Here is a 13,961-nt window from a genome sequence, read left to right as displayed (position 1 = left end):
CAGAAGGGACTGAGTCCCTGAAGTGGTGAGATAGGGGAGTCGTTATCCTCACTAGACAAGGGATCCAAGCTCTTGCACTGGGCGAGTGACGATCGAAGGCGATACGTGAAAAGCAAGGCTTCGATTTGTGAAGGCTTTAATTTGGAAAATATCGAAAATATAATGTGGATGGAATATTATATAAGTCCATCTTAATTTAGGAGATAGCTATACAGTGACTAATAAAATGTGGCCCGATCGACCCTCAGGAACTAATGAGAGGCAGAGTGGATATTCTCACCAACAGGGAAAAAGAATGTCTTCCTGGATTTTTGCCATCATTTTTTAATTTAAGTAATTCAGTTACTGATGGAAACATCCGTAGCGCTGGATGGGGGGTTGTTCAGAAGGCAGGGTCCAGCCCTGTCAACCAATCCTGGAGTTCATAGGATCCTTGGTGTGTATTTAATAGCGTAGATGGCCTAGAATGTACTTCACCTTACAGGACCATCCTTGTGGACATACCTACTGTATAAGCATCGGGAAATCCTATTAAACTCGCATTCCGCATCATCTCTCCGCTATGAGACCTGATGCTAACTTGTGTCTTGAATTGCCACCCTTCAGAACGTTTATCGCTTGTCACACTCAGTTGTCCTCGTACAGCGTGTGTTTAATGTTTCTCACAGAATACGACCCACTTTTTACCGAATCGTGCTAGTTTTTAGGAGGTACAGTACATCACAACAAGGTTTTGCATTCTAATGTCGCAGGACACAAATAATCCACACACCGTAGTTTTTTATACGGTTTAACGTAACATCGGTAAAATACTTAGCATAGCTTTAAACGTGAGTGCCAGATATTCTTTCGTTACTAAGATATTCCATCTGTTGTTGAAAGGAATTGACCTTTTTATTATGATGCAGCCATCGGTGTAGCTCGGTCGGCTAAGGCGCTTGCCTGCCGATCCGAAGTTGTGTTCGGGCGCGGGTTCGATTCCCGCTTGGGCTGATTACCTGGTTGGGTTTCTTCCGAGTTTTTTCCCAACCATAAGGCAAATGTCAGGTAATCTATGACGAAACCTCGGCATCATCTCCTATCACCAATCCCATCGACGCCAAATAACCTCGTAGTTGATACAGCGTCGTAAAATAACCAAGTAAAAAATATATTATGATGCACGCATAGTTAGTTATTTACGTAATATAGAAGTTTCATATGAATTTTAAATGATGTAAGGTTATATTTTTAACACGAATTTTCGCGGATTTAATTTTCTTCTGCAACTTTTACTGCTTTCTACATGAGACAAACGCAATGTTGGTCGTAAGTGCTACTGAATACGGTTGTTCCACTACAATTTTCTTGATTCAGGTAGATATAGGTTTTGACCCAATAATTGCACTCTCCTGTTAAATTCACTTTTCTAACGAAAGGTAACTACTTCTATTTTGATCTTAATGGAAGTAATTGGTTGCTGTAAAGTGGTAACGGAGGAAGACGATGTATTGAATACAATTAATGTCATCGTGTAACATTATATTGCAGTAATGAATTTTAAATTTTATTATTATTATTATTATTATTATTATTATTATTATTATTATTATTATTATTATTATTATGTAGTTCCAATTTTAAGCTACGCATCTGCTTGTAAGCAGGCCGCTAATATCCAACGACCATCGCTCCGCCTGTGAATCATAAGATTTGTATGAATACAGTGAGATTTACGCGAAACCAAAAGCAATATTTTCACGAAATAATCGCGATAATTTCATAATTTATTCAAGACATAAAACGTATATTTTAGAAAATTTACTAGAGATTTATAAACATTTGTGAGTATAACATATTTTCTAGGAACACTTTATTAGTGATTCAATTAATATCACACTTGCTTCAAATATATTCCCCCATTAATTTTCATAGACCGCGTTAGTTAAGATTATGTTTGGTTAGCATAAATTGGAGATTTAGCTAGCTCTAAGTCTGCGGAGACGACCTGGTCATTCATCTCCAATGACCACTGTAATAGTTCCCTCGGTTGGTTGTCTTTTTGCACTAGTTTTCGTTCCCATTTTTAGAGTCGCCTAGTTCTGTAAAACACGCTGTTGATGTTTTGTTCTCATTTTGTGTTAGTAATACATATATATGGGTCTCTCTTAAAATATGAATAGGTGCGTTCCTAGTGAAAAGAAAGGAACATTGTGTCGTATGAATTATGGAGTGAAAAAGGACTTACAGACAGGTGACTGCAAGATTTGTACCATTTGATTAATTGCGTTTAATCTGTTTAGCTTGTTAGGAACGTCGTACTGCTCGTATGTTCCATTTTTAAGCTTTCTAAATAACCATTATTTGTTCCCAGAATACTGACGTTATAGCTCTGCAGATTGTAATAGACATATTTTATTCCAGCAGGAAGTGTCAGGCAGTGATGCTATGTGATTGGACTGTAGTTTGCAGTGAACACATAGTGAAACATTACACAGGAAAAATTACTAGGATTAGCTGTTATTCCTTAAACTTTGTAAAATTACTAATAACACAAACAATGAATGAAGTGAAAATCACCAAAGAGAAGAAACCGTAAAAATAAACAAAGTTAAAAGTATTGAATACAGTGACGCCAATACGGAATAAATGTCTTTATGTAATAAGCTGAAATCTTAAGTGACTTCAATTGGTATCCATAATGATGTTCCTTCTTGTGTCTTATTTCCTAAAACGGAAAAAATTTAAGTTTTAATTGTACCAGTTACAGATTAAAATCAAGTATGAAATGTTTAAGGCCCGATAAAATAAAATATAAACTCAGTAAATTCAAACTGAAAATAAAAATAAGGAAATTAACTTAATAAAGATACTGTGCTAAAAGATATGACATAAGATCGTAATTGCATACGCTACGTAATATGCCAGATCAGTACAAGCTATTAAGCTTTATGACAGCGCATTTCTCCATCTGGATATATGGAATTTTAAGAAATATGCCTTAATAATTTAACCATTGTTGCGAGTATTTTGAAAAAAAATAGAATTCAGTGATGGACTGAAGGAACAGATTTCTCTGGCGAAGTAGCAGCATTGCTTCACACTATTAAGAAATTTCAAATTAGTTTTGAAAACTGGAAAGGAAAAATTTCTTTAGTATACACACCATGAATATCACAACCTACCATATACATTCCCATGATGAGTTTTCGAAGCATTGTCTTTTTAATTGGAAGATTCTAGACTGCACTAATTATACTATTTTACGAGTGACTCAAATGTATTGAAAAAATTCCAACACTAACTACAAAAATGTTCACAACAAACTAAAAAACTTATGACATCCTTTCCTTAAAACCACGTTCACTGTATATGTACTAAAAGTCAGATTTCATTCGTTGCGACACGAATATTTTTTAGTAATCAGATTTAAATTATATTTTCCTCAGTGACAAGATTGCGCGGGGAGAGGAGGAGAATGTTGTAGTAATCAAGTAATTCACAAGATTCTGGTATATGACATTATTTTTTTATCTCTGAAAACCATCCCAAAGAAATAAAGAGGAAACGAATGTAACTTACGGAAGCAATAACATGCAGCTACAGGAAATATTAGATGCTCGTCTTAAAATGAGAACTAAAAATACAATAATAAAAACTGGTGGTAAACAGTAATATGAAATTGATTTTGGCTCTCATTGTTAATGCTGAGTTCTTCCTTTTCTTCCGATGAGTCACATCTGTCCGGTTCCGAGGCTATGTCTTTCTATCCACTTCTTGGTTGGACTATATTCTGTTTACCATCAGGGTTATGACGATGAAATGTTCTTAACTCTGTAGATATTCAGATCTTGGGAGGGAATGGGTGCCACCAACAGACCGAGAATATTTTTATGACACTTAAGATTTCACAATTCACGCATAATTTTCTGAGGAAACCAATAAATATATATTTTTTTCAAAATAACGTAATATTTTACTGAATTTGAATTTTCTCCAAGCACCGAACGAAGCTCCCAGAAAATTAAAAACAAACTTAATGCTTCTGGCAACAAGGCATAATGAAGTTGGAACAATGTGAATCGTGTAAATGACACTTTCCTATCAGATAATGTTCTCTGAATGGATTAGGACATAACGGGCTAATAAAATTTAACTTGATTCTTTTGAAATAAGAAGCATAAAGCTCAAAAATTCGTTTTTTCAAAATATAACAAATAATTGTATTTTTTTATTTGTGAATTTACAAATGTTGAACATTGTATGTAGCGTACGTATTAATATTGTAACTACGGTATGATAAATTATTATTTTGCATTAACGTAACAAAATATTCGTCTGCTTTTATGGCATGGTACGTATAAGCGAAAGGTGTTTTTGTTATTTTAGCAAATTACCTTAATGAACCGTATTACGTTTGTTTTTTATTTTATGCTGGAAGTATTCTTCATTTTATTGTTAAGGTATCTGAAGAGTAAAAGTGTTTTCACTTAAAACTATTTTCACGTGTCAGTATGAGTATTCTCTTATCAGCAGTCTTTGTCTATTAGACTTCGTATAATTGGCTCTGTCATCAACCATACTTCGTCTTCCTTTGCATCCTTGTCGTTGTTACTTGATAATGTAATTTTTCTTTCAGAATAAATGTCCTGTTTCGGCATTTCTGAAGTGTAGATGTTGTAACTAATTTTTCGGGATAATGACAAGATATTCATTTTTTATCGTCTTGTAATATGACTATTTTCACAGATACACATCTAAATCACAGAATCCAGTCATGTTTAAAATACGGTTAAATATATTTATTAATTATATAGAATGGAAATTCACCTGTTCTTTATTTGAGACTAACAATTTACAATTTATTGGGTAAGTACGAATTTATGGATATAATTGAAAGTAGTGGAAATATGTTCAAAGTATGTTGAAATGTTTTTTAGAGAAATTGAATACAGTACTTGGTAATATCATGATAGGTATCCTTTATATTGAAGACACTAAAATACGTAATTCAAATAAGATTTTATGTTCATTTAAAGTGCGTTACAAAATTTTGAGAAAATATATTTTAACAGAAACTTAAAACAGGAGCTTGAATTAACGGTATACGTTTTATAAATGCATATCTTCACCGTTTTTCTTACGTAAGAACAAAAACAAAAGCGTTCCTGTCAGCCAATGATTTATTAGTTTGTGAGTGCTTGCAACGTTTATTCTTCTCTTAATTTTCTTCGTGCATCTGTGCCAGACACAGAAACAATATAGTTAAGAACATCCCAGATGGGGGAAATATGAAGGAAGCAACAGCGGTCTATTGTGAAATTCAGTCTCCACGTTCATTTAATGGAACAGGGCTAGGTATTGAACAATCCTCATTACGACAAGCAATTTCCTGGTTGATGTCTTAACTTTTCTCTTGTCGAAAAGAGAGAAAATTTAGGTCTGAATGACACTTGTCTCATTTCTTCCATTACCGTGTGCTGTTATTTATGTTAGCACAAGAATGGGAAAAGTTAGTGAAATTAATCTATAAAAGTATTGACACTTGATTCAAGGTGGCCGATCCTGTTATTTAAACATTCATTTTAAGCTTTCACTAATTAAATGTACCTGAGTGAAATACTAGTAAAACATTACCAAAATCTGAATATATATTTACTAAATAAATTTTGGGGTATGACAAACAGAGCAGAAGGTTTAACACATTGGCATAGAAACTGAAGAAGTGATCATTTTAACGTCATGGTCCTCTTAATAACACGAGGTATGAAACTGGTTTGTTATGTGCATGTGGGCCTAGTTATTTTTGTATAAAGAAGGTAAAGGGATCCATGCGTAGGCCATGGAGGTCCAGAGGTTAAGATTTAAATATTTCCTACATTTTTACAGTAGCGATATTAGTCCTATGTGCTTTTCGCCTTTACCCCGAAGGAAATAACCTTTTACTTTTTCTATTAGAGACTATTAAACTCCAGGGCCATAGCGAGGCCGGAAGAATTATATCAATGGAGAAAATCCATGACCCTATCGGCAATAGAACCCGCAATACCAGCCTTGCAGCGCAACTGCTTCACCGCGATACTACCGCGCGCCTCCCGTCACTTTCATTGGCATACTTGTTAATTTTGTATCATAAAAATTATATTAAAAATGTTTTCTTGAGGAATGATATACAGTATAATATGTACGTTTTCGTAAACTTGAAATCTTTTTCTGTTCATCGATCTCTACATTCTTTAGCATTTTTGTTCGTAACAATATTGTTGTTATTTAAAATGTTGGATTAAGATTAATACTACTCGTCAAGATATAAATTATGTTTAAATACTTTATACTTCTCAATGATAATGTCCCACACTCTATGACGCAACCATACTGTTTTATTGTTTTGTTTTAAATGAAGTCTTTTGTGATCCAGGTTTCTTTCTAGTTATGCCATTTTTTATTTGTCCCAATCATGAAGCCTTTGGAAGGCATCATAAATAACCAATTTCTACAGCTATATGTATTTTTATTTTAGTCATTGTTTCTGTTCCACAACTTGGTACGTCCATTCTGTTTAATTTACACGTATTTCAAGCGGTACTGTTTTTACGAAAAGAATATCAGCACCGAACTCGCTGCCAGGACGGAAAGTGAAATTTCTTTCTCATTGAAAATGAACGTGTATCCCTTACATTCTGTTCTCCTTCATTGTCTTATTTAATTGCCTAGCTCCACACTGACTGTATGATCACTGATCAGTGATCAGGTAGTCCCGATACTTGTGAACTCATAATCAGCCATTCTTCTATAATACATACCTCATATTCAAAAAGTAAAATAATTATTTAACCTGCTGTGAAAGTAAGATAACATGTAGTAACATTTCTCTCTTTTCGTATCTCACAGCTTAAGACTGTATTTACGCAGAATCTTTGTGAATCCTTAATTTTTCTTGTAAAATAAAATAGAAACACGTTTTACGTGTTATTTGTCACATCCGTTACAAATCAATGCCACATCCGTTACAGAAAATAACATGATTATTTTAAATTTAAAATGAACAATTATGGAAATTATCAACGCAGATAGTCATCCTTCAAGTACCAGTAAATAATTTTTAAGGTACAATTATTCAAAAGGATTAACAGATTTTTAAAGTAATATGAAAGGCGGGTGTAATTTTTTTCACATCCGTTACAGCGCAAAAAATGACAATAAAATCAAAATCTTCAAAGCAATAATGATGAAAATTTACATGAGTGTAAGGAAGACCGCAAGGTGACGAGTTGAAAATGGAATATATAAAAATTCTATTTTAATAAATTAACTTCTAAAACTGTGTATTTGTCACATCCTTAATGCCTACTGAAAGAATGACTGTAATCCTCATAGTAGTGAGTACGAAGGGTGTCTCAAAGGATGATAAATCTATTATAAATAAGTCCTTGGTAGTAACTTGAAATATGTTCAGACACTATAGAACACTGGTGAAATTGTTAAACTATAATTCATTTTCAGTTGCGAATATACATTTAACCGGTTTATATTGAGGAAAAATTATTTTTTTGAAAACCTTTGTGCTACTTCCTTTTCTTGATTTCCAAGTTAGTTGAATAGCACTCTGTAATGAATTTGTGTATGTACCGATTTGTTCTTAAACATTGCAGTATATTCGCGCATGTACTCGGACGCTTGCTTCGTGACGACATATCTCATCTGTATAACATAACGTCACAGCGGACTACATAGCAGACTTCTTCAATAGAATAAAGCTTCATTAATAAATTGTACCGAAACTTCAAAAGTATAAAAACTAGCTAAAATAAGAATACAGATTTAAAATACTCATGATTACTTATATATTTCACTCGGAATATGTATAATTGTTCTTTAAGCATGGTAAGCGACTGAAATTTGTAAACTAAAATTGTTGCGTGTTTTTAATAATTATGTAAGAATGTGTAAAATGTTCGTTATGGGTTATAATAAATGACATGGTTAGAAAGTTCTTTATTTAATCTTTAATTTGCGTACTGGTTTACATTTTCTATCTGTTATAGATACTGAATTATTGGCATTTAGCAATGTTATTCGCCAGCGTGACTTAAATTTTGTGTCTAGCGAAAACTGCTAGATAAACATTTCTCAGAATTAAAAGCTTAAAATTTAATTTCTCCTAAGCGATTGCAACATTCTGTTACTCTTTGGTTCACGCATAAAGCTGCTAATGTGCTATAATATTTGTAGGAAAGAATCGACTGAATGTTATTACGCAATGCTTTAATTATGTTCTTTATTTTACGACATTTTTTATAGTTCCTTTCCAATAGATTACATTTTCTTTCATTTTGGACTGTAATCTGTGGAAATGCATCATGTTCTAAATCAATGTCTGTACTTTTTATGGATCTGAAATTGTAAAATAACACGATAGGACTCCTGCGACATAGTATGGAATCGACATCTGGCTTTCACCAAAGATAAAATAGCAAATCGACAAAAATCCATACCCTATTGAAATTCTAACACAAAGTTGTGACCTTCATTCAGCGTTCAGGCTGTCTCGTAAACCCCTGAGTTTACTGCGGACGGCGTTTGGCTACATGAAGTAAAAAATTGAAATACAGAACTTTCGAGCCGGATCACTATACTGAAAACTCCGTTTGGGGAAGTTCACGCACGATTCCCGGTATTCTGGTGATCGGATTGACGCTGTACTTATTGTACGATTGTCTGTACTAGGACGATCAGCTGTACTGTCGGTGTCGATGTAGGTTTTAAAACTAGAAGTACAATGTGGAGCAGCGCATGATATTACTAGTGTCCTGCGTTTAGTTACCTAAAGCAGTGTTTCTCAACCACTGGGCCGCGGACCGGTACCGGGCCTTAGCATCAATTATACCGGACCGCGAGATATTCTCCTGGAGTTTGTCATTTTACTTTCTAAGAATGTTTCGTGATTAAATATTTTATTGTGGAAATATTCTTAGGAGAATAATTTTCCTGACTGTGTCGAAAATCGGAGATCCTGTTTGTCTCTAAAAAATAAATCCTAAAATCTAACTGAACTACATCTGTGTAACAAATATCAATAACCAAGCCACTTATTTTTAATAATCTAGAATTCTTCGGACTTAACAAATATTTCAACATTCGGGAAAGGGAATACCGCTATTTATGACCGGCCTAAAAATTACCTGCAAGCCGGCCGCAAAAAAACATGTGAATTATGAACCCTTTTATTGAACACAAAGAGACGGTCCTTACCAACTGAGAAACCCTTCCATTTCTTGAATAATTAATTGATTATAATAATCACACAAAGTACTTGAAAGTACTTTCAAATCTATGAGTAATTCGAAATTCTGAATAAGAATGAAAAATGAATATCCAGATTTACATGAAAAAGCAATCTGAGTTCTTCTTTGTTTTTCCATCACGCATCATTATGAAATTGCATTTTCTGCCATGACCGTACTTAAAACGAAACAGAGGAACCGCGTGCAATTTTCTGACTGTCCCTGTTTGGCTATGACTTCAATTGATCCCAGAATTAAAACATCAATAAAAGTCTCAGTTGCCTCGCTAAAATCTTAGGAATTGTCAGGTGAAATAAAAAATAAAATAAACGAAGCACAAAAATTAATTTTCAATAAGTTATAGGCTAATTATTGCTGTATTAATGTGTTACGTTTTTAAATCCATGATTAATTAGTGGTGGAACTAGTGTTTAGAATTCTTTAATTTTATACATAAAGTTACATACATTGCATATAAAGACATTCGGTGTGTGTATCTGTGATAAGTGTTTCGCCTACATGTTGACATTGTTCTACTGCTCCCCCTGCTCAGCTGACTTCTGTGGTGAGTTACAGTACATAATCATTCTTACCATTACCTTCTCTTTGTCTTTTTCAAACCAACATAATTAAAATCAATTTAATAATATAGTGGTCAATGTTATAAATCGTGTGTTTTTGGTGATCAGAAAGGGATAATATGTTAGTGAAAATTAGCGTCAAATAATTAATGATGTTGGCTTAAGGAACTAAGACGTGGTACATTTCAATAATCCAGTGATTGATAATTAATTAAATTATTTGTCAACATGACACACCGGTTTCATAGTATACTAATATTCTTTAAGTCTTAAAAACTTGCTTAATTATTAACACTCATGTTAGTTAAATGTATAAATATTTTAAAAAATTGAAAAAGTATTTGCGAGTAAATTAGTTGGAACCTTGCTTCCAAGCAAGCAGATGTAGATATACATCTGTATAGCTCGGCGGCATCCAACGCTACTTAGTTCAGGTCTGCTATTGAGAGAACATACGGAAACAAAACAAAGCTAAGCGGTTGGAAATGAATGCTACAATAGAATAATTTGGTAGTGAGGACGTCGTTAGAAAAGAAGAAAATGTATTTTATCAGATAGAAGGACAAATTAAAGTGTTTACAGTCATTCGTCGTAATGCATAGACTCGTAAAGCACGCACTCATAATTAGTTTTATTGTAAGTTTGTGCTGTCATTTATAATTTTCTTCTTCTTCTTCACTTCCTGGTTTAGGCATTAATTGCCTGTTCCGTCTTCACTAATAGATCTAGGACCATCTCTTCCGAGGACGTCCAACATCTCTTCTTCCTCTTGGGAAGTAGTTTTGTATTCTCTTTGGTAATCTACTCTCTGCCATTCTTTCTATATGGTCTTTCCATTGTTCCTTATTGTTAGTTATCTTTTATTTTATGGAGTAGATTTGCAGTTCTTCACGGATATCCTCGTTTCTTATGTGGTCCATTCTAGTACACCCCTTTACTCTCCTTAAAAACTTCATCTCAGCTGCCTGGATTTTACTTTCATGTTTAGTAGTGGTAATCCAAGATTCACTCCCATATAGGAGGGCAGGAACTGCCATTGTTTTATAGAATTTTAATTTTGTTTGTTTGTGGGCTTTATTATTCAACGTTCTATTTATTGTGCCACAAATAGCTTGGAACTGATTGATTTTATATTCAATATCCTTATCATATCCATAGCTAATATCACATCCTAAATATTTATAGTGGGATACTTGTTCAATCATTTGGTCATCAATGATTATTTTTGCGCGTAGAGGGTTTTTTCCACTAAAAGCCATCACCTTTGTTTTATTTATCGAAATTTTGAGATTATAATCTTTACATATTTCATTTAATTTATGGGCAGTCAGTTGCAATAAATCTTCGTCATAATGTAGTAAGACTAAATCGTCAGCAAAAATTAAGTTAATACTTGTATCATTATTCAATCTAAGGCCTTTGTGTGTTAACATTTTCCACTATTTCATAATGTCGTCAATATATATATTAAAAAGAGTGGGCGATAGACTGAACCCTTGTCTAACTCCTTGGTTTATTAAAATTTCTTCTGACTTTTTTTTTATCTGCTTTTATTACTATTTTGGTTTCTCCATATAAGCTTTGGATTGATTTTATTAGATGATGCGGATATCCTCGTTCTTTCATTATTGCCCATAGTTTGGTTCTATTCACTCTGTCGAAGGCCTTTTCAAAATCAACAAACAGTAAATACGTTGGTAAGTTAAATTCTCTTCTCTTTTCGATCAGTCTCTTTATAATAAACACATTATCACTACAAGATCTTCCTTTTCTAAACCCTGCTTGTTCTTCTTCTAAAAGTGTGTTAGATATAATCTTCAATCTATTATTTATAATTTTCGCTTATAATTTATAAGTGGAGTTCAATAAACTGATACCTCTGTAATTTTTACTATCTAATCCATTTCCTTTTTTAAAGAGGGATATAACTTCACCTATCTTCCAATTTTCAGGTATTTTGCATGTACCGAGTTCCTATTGTGAAGAATATGAGTAATTGTGTTTTCCTCTGATAACGCTACCAACGCTATGCAGAGTAGACCATTGGTGGGGCTGCCACCTCAAAGCTTTAGGTCCAACTTCTGTATGTACTAGCCCCATCCAGAGGGCTGCCACTTCCGCCAATCTATTTAAATTAGTTGTCGTTGTGGACTTCACTCATGTTTCCCCGAGCATGGGCCTCTTATCATCCCAGAGAAAGGACCCCCTTTTCCCATCAGTTCTCCGACCCAAATCGCCGAAGGGATTTTATACCACAACTTTGATTTGGGTTACTCGGATTAGCAGGTCCACCTCGAGCAGGTTGGGAAAGGAGTTGACATGCAGAGGCTAAGTGTTCACTATGGGAACTGTATTACGCATGCATGCCTTTATTTTCTTAATTCCAAACTTTAATTAGATATAAAGTATCTAGACACGTTTTACTTGTTATAAAAATCAGGAGTAGGCAAAGTCCAGGCTCCAGGTAGGCATGGCGACTAAAGATTGTATGCCGCACTGAATTCTTTGAGTTAATTTTTTTTAAGACTTCGATTTCTTTTAAGTCACTACGACTAATACATAGGGGAGAGTCGGATAGTATCGGACATCGGGTAATATCGGACAGTGACTTTCTTTCATCTACCACACGATGATAGTACCTGATTGTCATGGTTACGTTTCTGTGATGTCGCATAGAGAAACGTAACTACGTCATTCAGGTACTACCATATGGTGGTAGATGAAAGAAACGCACTGTCCGATATTACCCGATATCCGATACTACCCGACTCTCCCCTAATGTTAACAAAAGCGGTTGTAGGAAGAAATTCGAATGTGCTTATTAAATTAATATCGTTACATTTGTTACGCATCTCAAGATATTGTTCTACATTGCTTCAGAGTGTCTCTGAGAGCGTGTGTTTGCATTGCATAGATATTTAATACTGTTTAATATACTCATATTTCAGTAAATCTAGCTTTATCTTACCTCGAATGGTTTTCTCATTGCAAGTGTGGACGAAATGTGGTGGGTTCTGAAAATGAAGGGGCTGGCTACTGAAAAAATTTTTAGTTTTGTTTATCCCTAGTAAAAATTATCTTTTTGGCACACCTACATGGAAACTGCTGTTTTTCATAATACATTATCGTTAGAGAGTTCTTCTTTGCTGTATGCGTACGGCAAAAACATTCTTAGATTCATTTTTCCGTGCGAATACCGCAAAGTTGTCATAGTAACATAATATACAGTAGTTATAACTAGACGTACTATAAAGACACTGTAATATTAGCAGGTCATGACTCATAGCGTACAAGAATCTCAGTAGTCTGTGATTAATTAATAAGTTCACTAATTCACATATAATTCCCATATTGTAGGCCTAGTTGTGCCAAAAAATATTGTACGTAACTAGTACGAAAGTGTCTTTCACGCACTCGTTTTGAAATTCCGGACTCGGCTAACGCCTCGTCCGTAAACGTCTCACTCCTGACAAAAGTATCACTTTATGTCCTAGTTACGTAAATAACTATTTATTGCATATACTCTGCCTTTAAATACATAGGTAGGTACTTCGTTAAAGTTTTTATTACATTCAAGTGGTATTCCTGTTCTTCACCGTCTTACACACAGGTACACCAATAAACAGATGTAGACACACAGTATCGGTGCATGAGGGAAGACTGTTTGGTTCACTGCAGCGTGAACAGTTCACTTGCAGCTGCTCTCCGTAAGAAGCTAGTATGGTCGATGTACACCTAACTTGTATTCAAAATAACGAAACGCAGGATTTTAATTATTACGCTCTTAGTTATTCCGTTTGCTAAGTATAGGTAGTAGTAACAGTGTTTATTTTAAATTGTGATAAAATTTTCTGGTGCGGACGTCCCAAAAAAGCCATTTATGAAGGAGTATTGTTTTATGTTCGGTGTTGCGCGACAATACAAACAGAGGAGTCTCTTCACAGAAGAAAAATTGAACTAAATTGAAGACCTAAATCGATAAACATCCGAAGATCAAAATTGATCTAATTTGAGTTTTTACCTGATGTATGTACAGCAGAGTCCGTATAGTTCAGTTTCTGTCGGATGCTTTTTCAATTCATTGCGGGCTAAAGCACTATCACCTTTACTTTTTAAC

Source organism: Periplaneta americana, chromosome 17 (assembly GCF_040183065.1).
Source record: "Periplaneta americana isolate PAMFEO1 chromosome 17, P.americana_PAMFEO1_priV1, whole genome shotgun sequence".
Taxonomy (NCBI): domain Eukaryota; kingdom Metazoa; phylum Arthropoda; class Insecta; order Blattodea; family Blattidae; genus Periplaneta; species Periplaneta americana.
Note: the sequence above shows the minus strand (reverse complement) of the source record.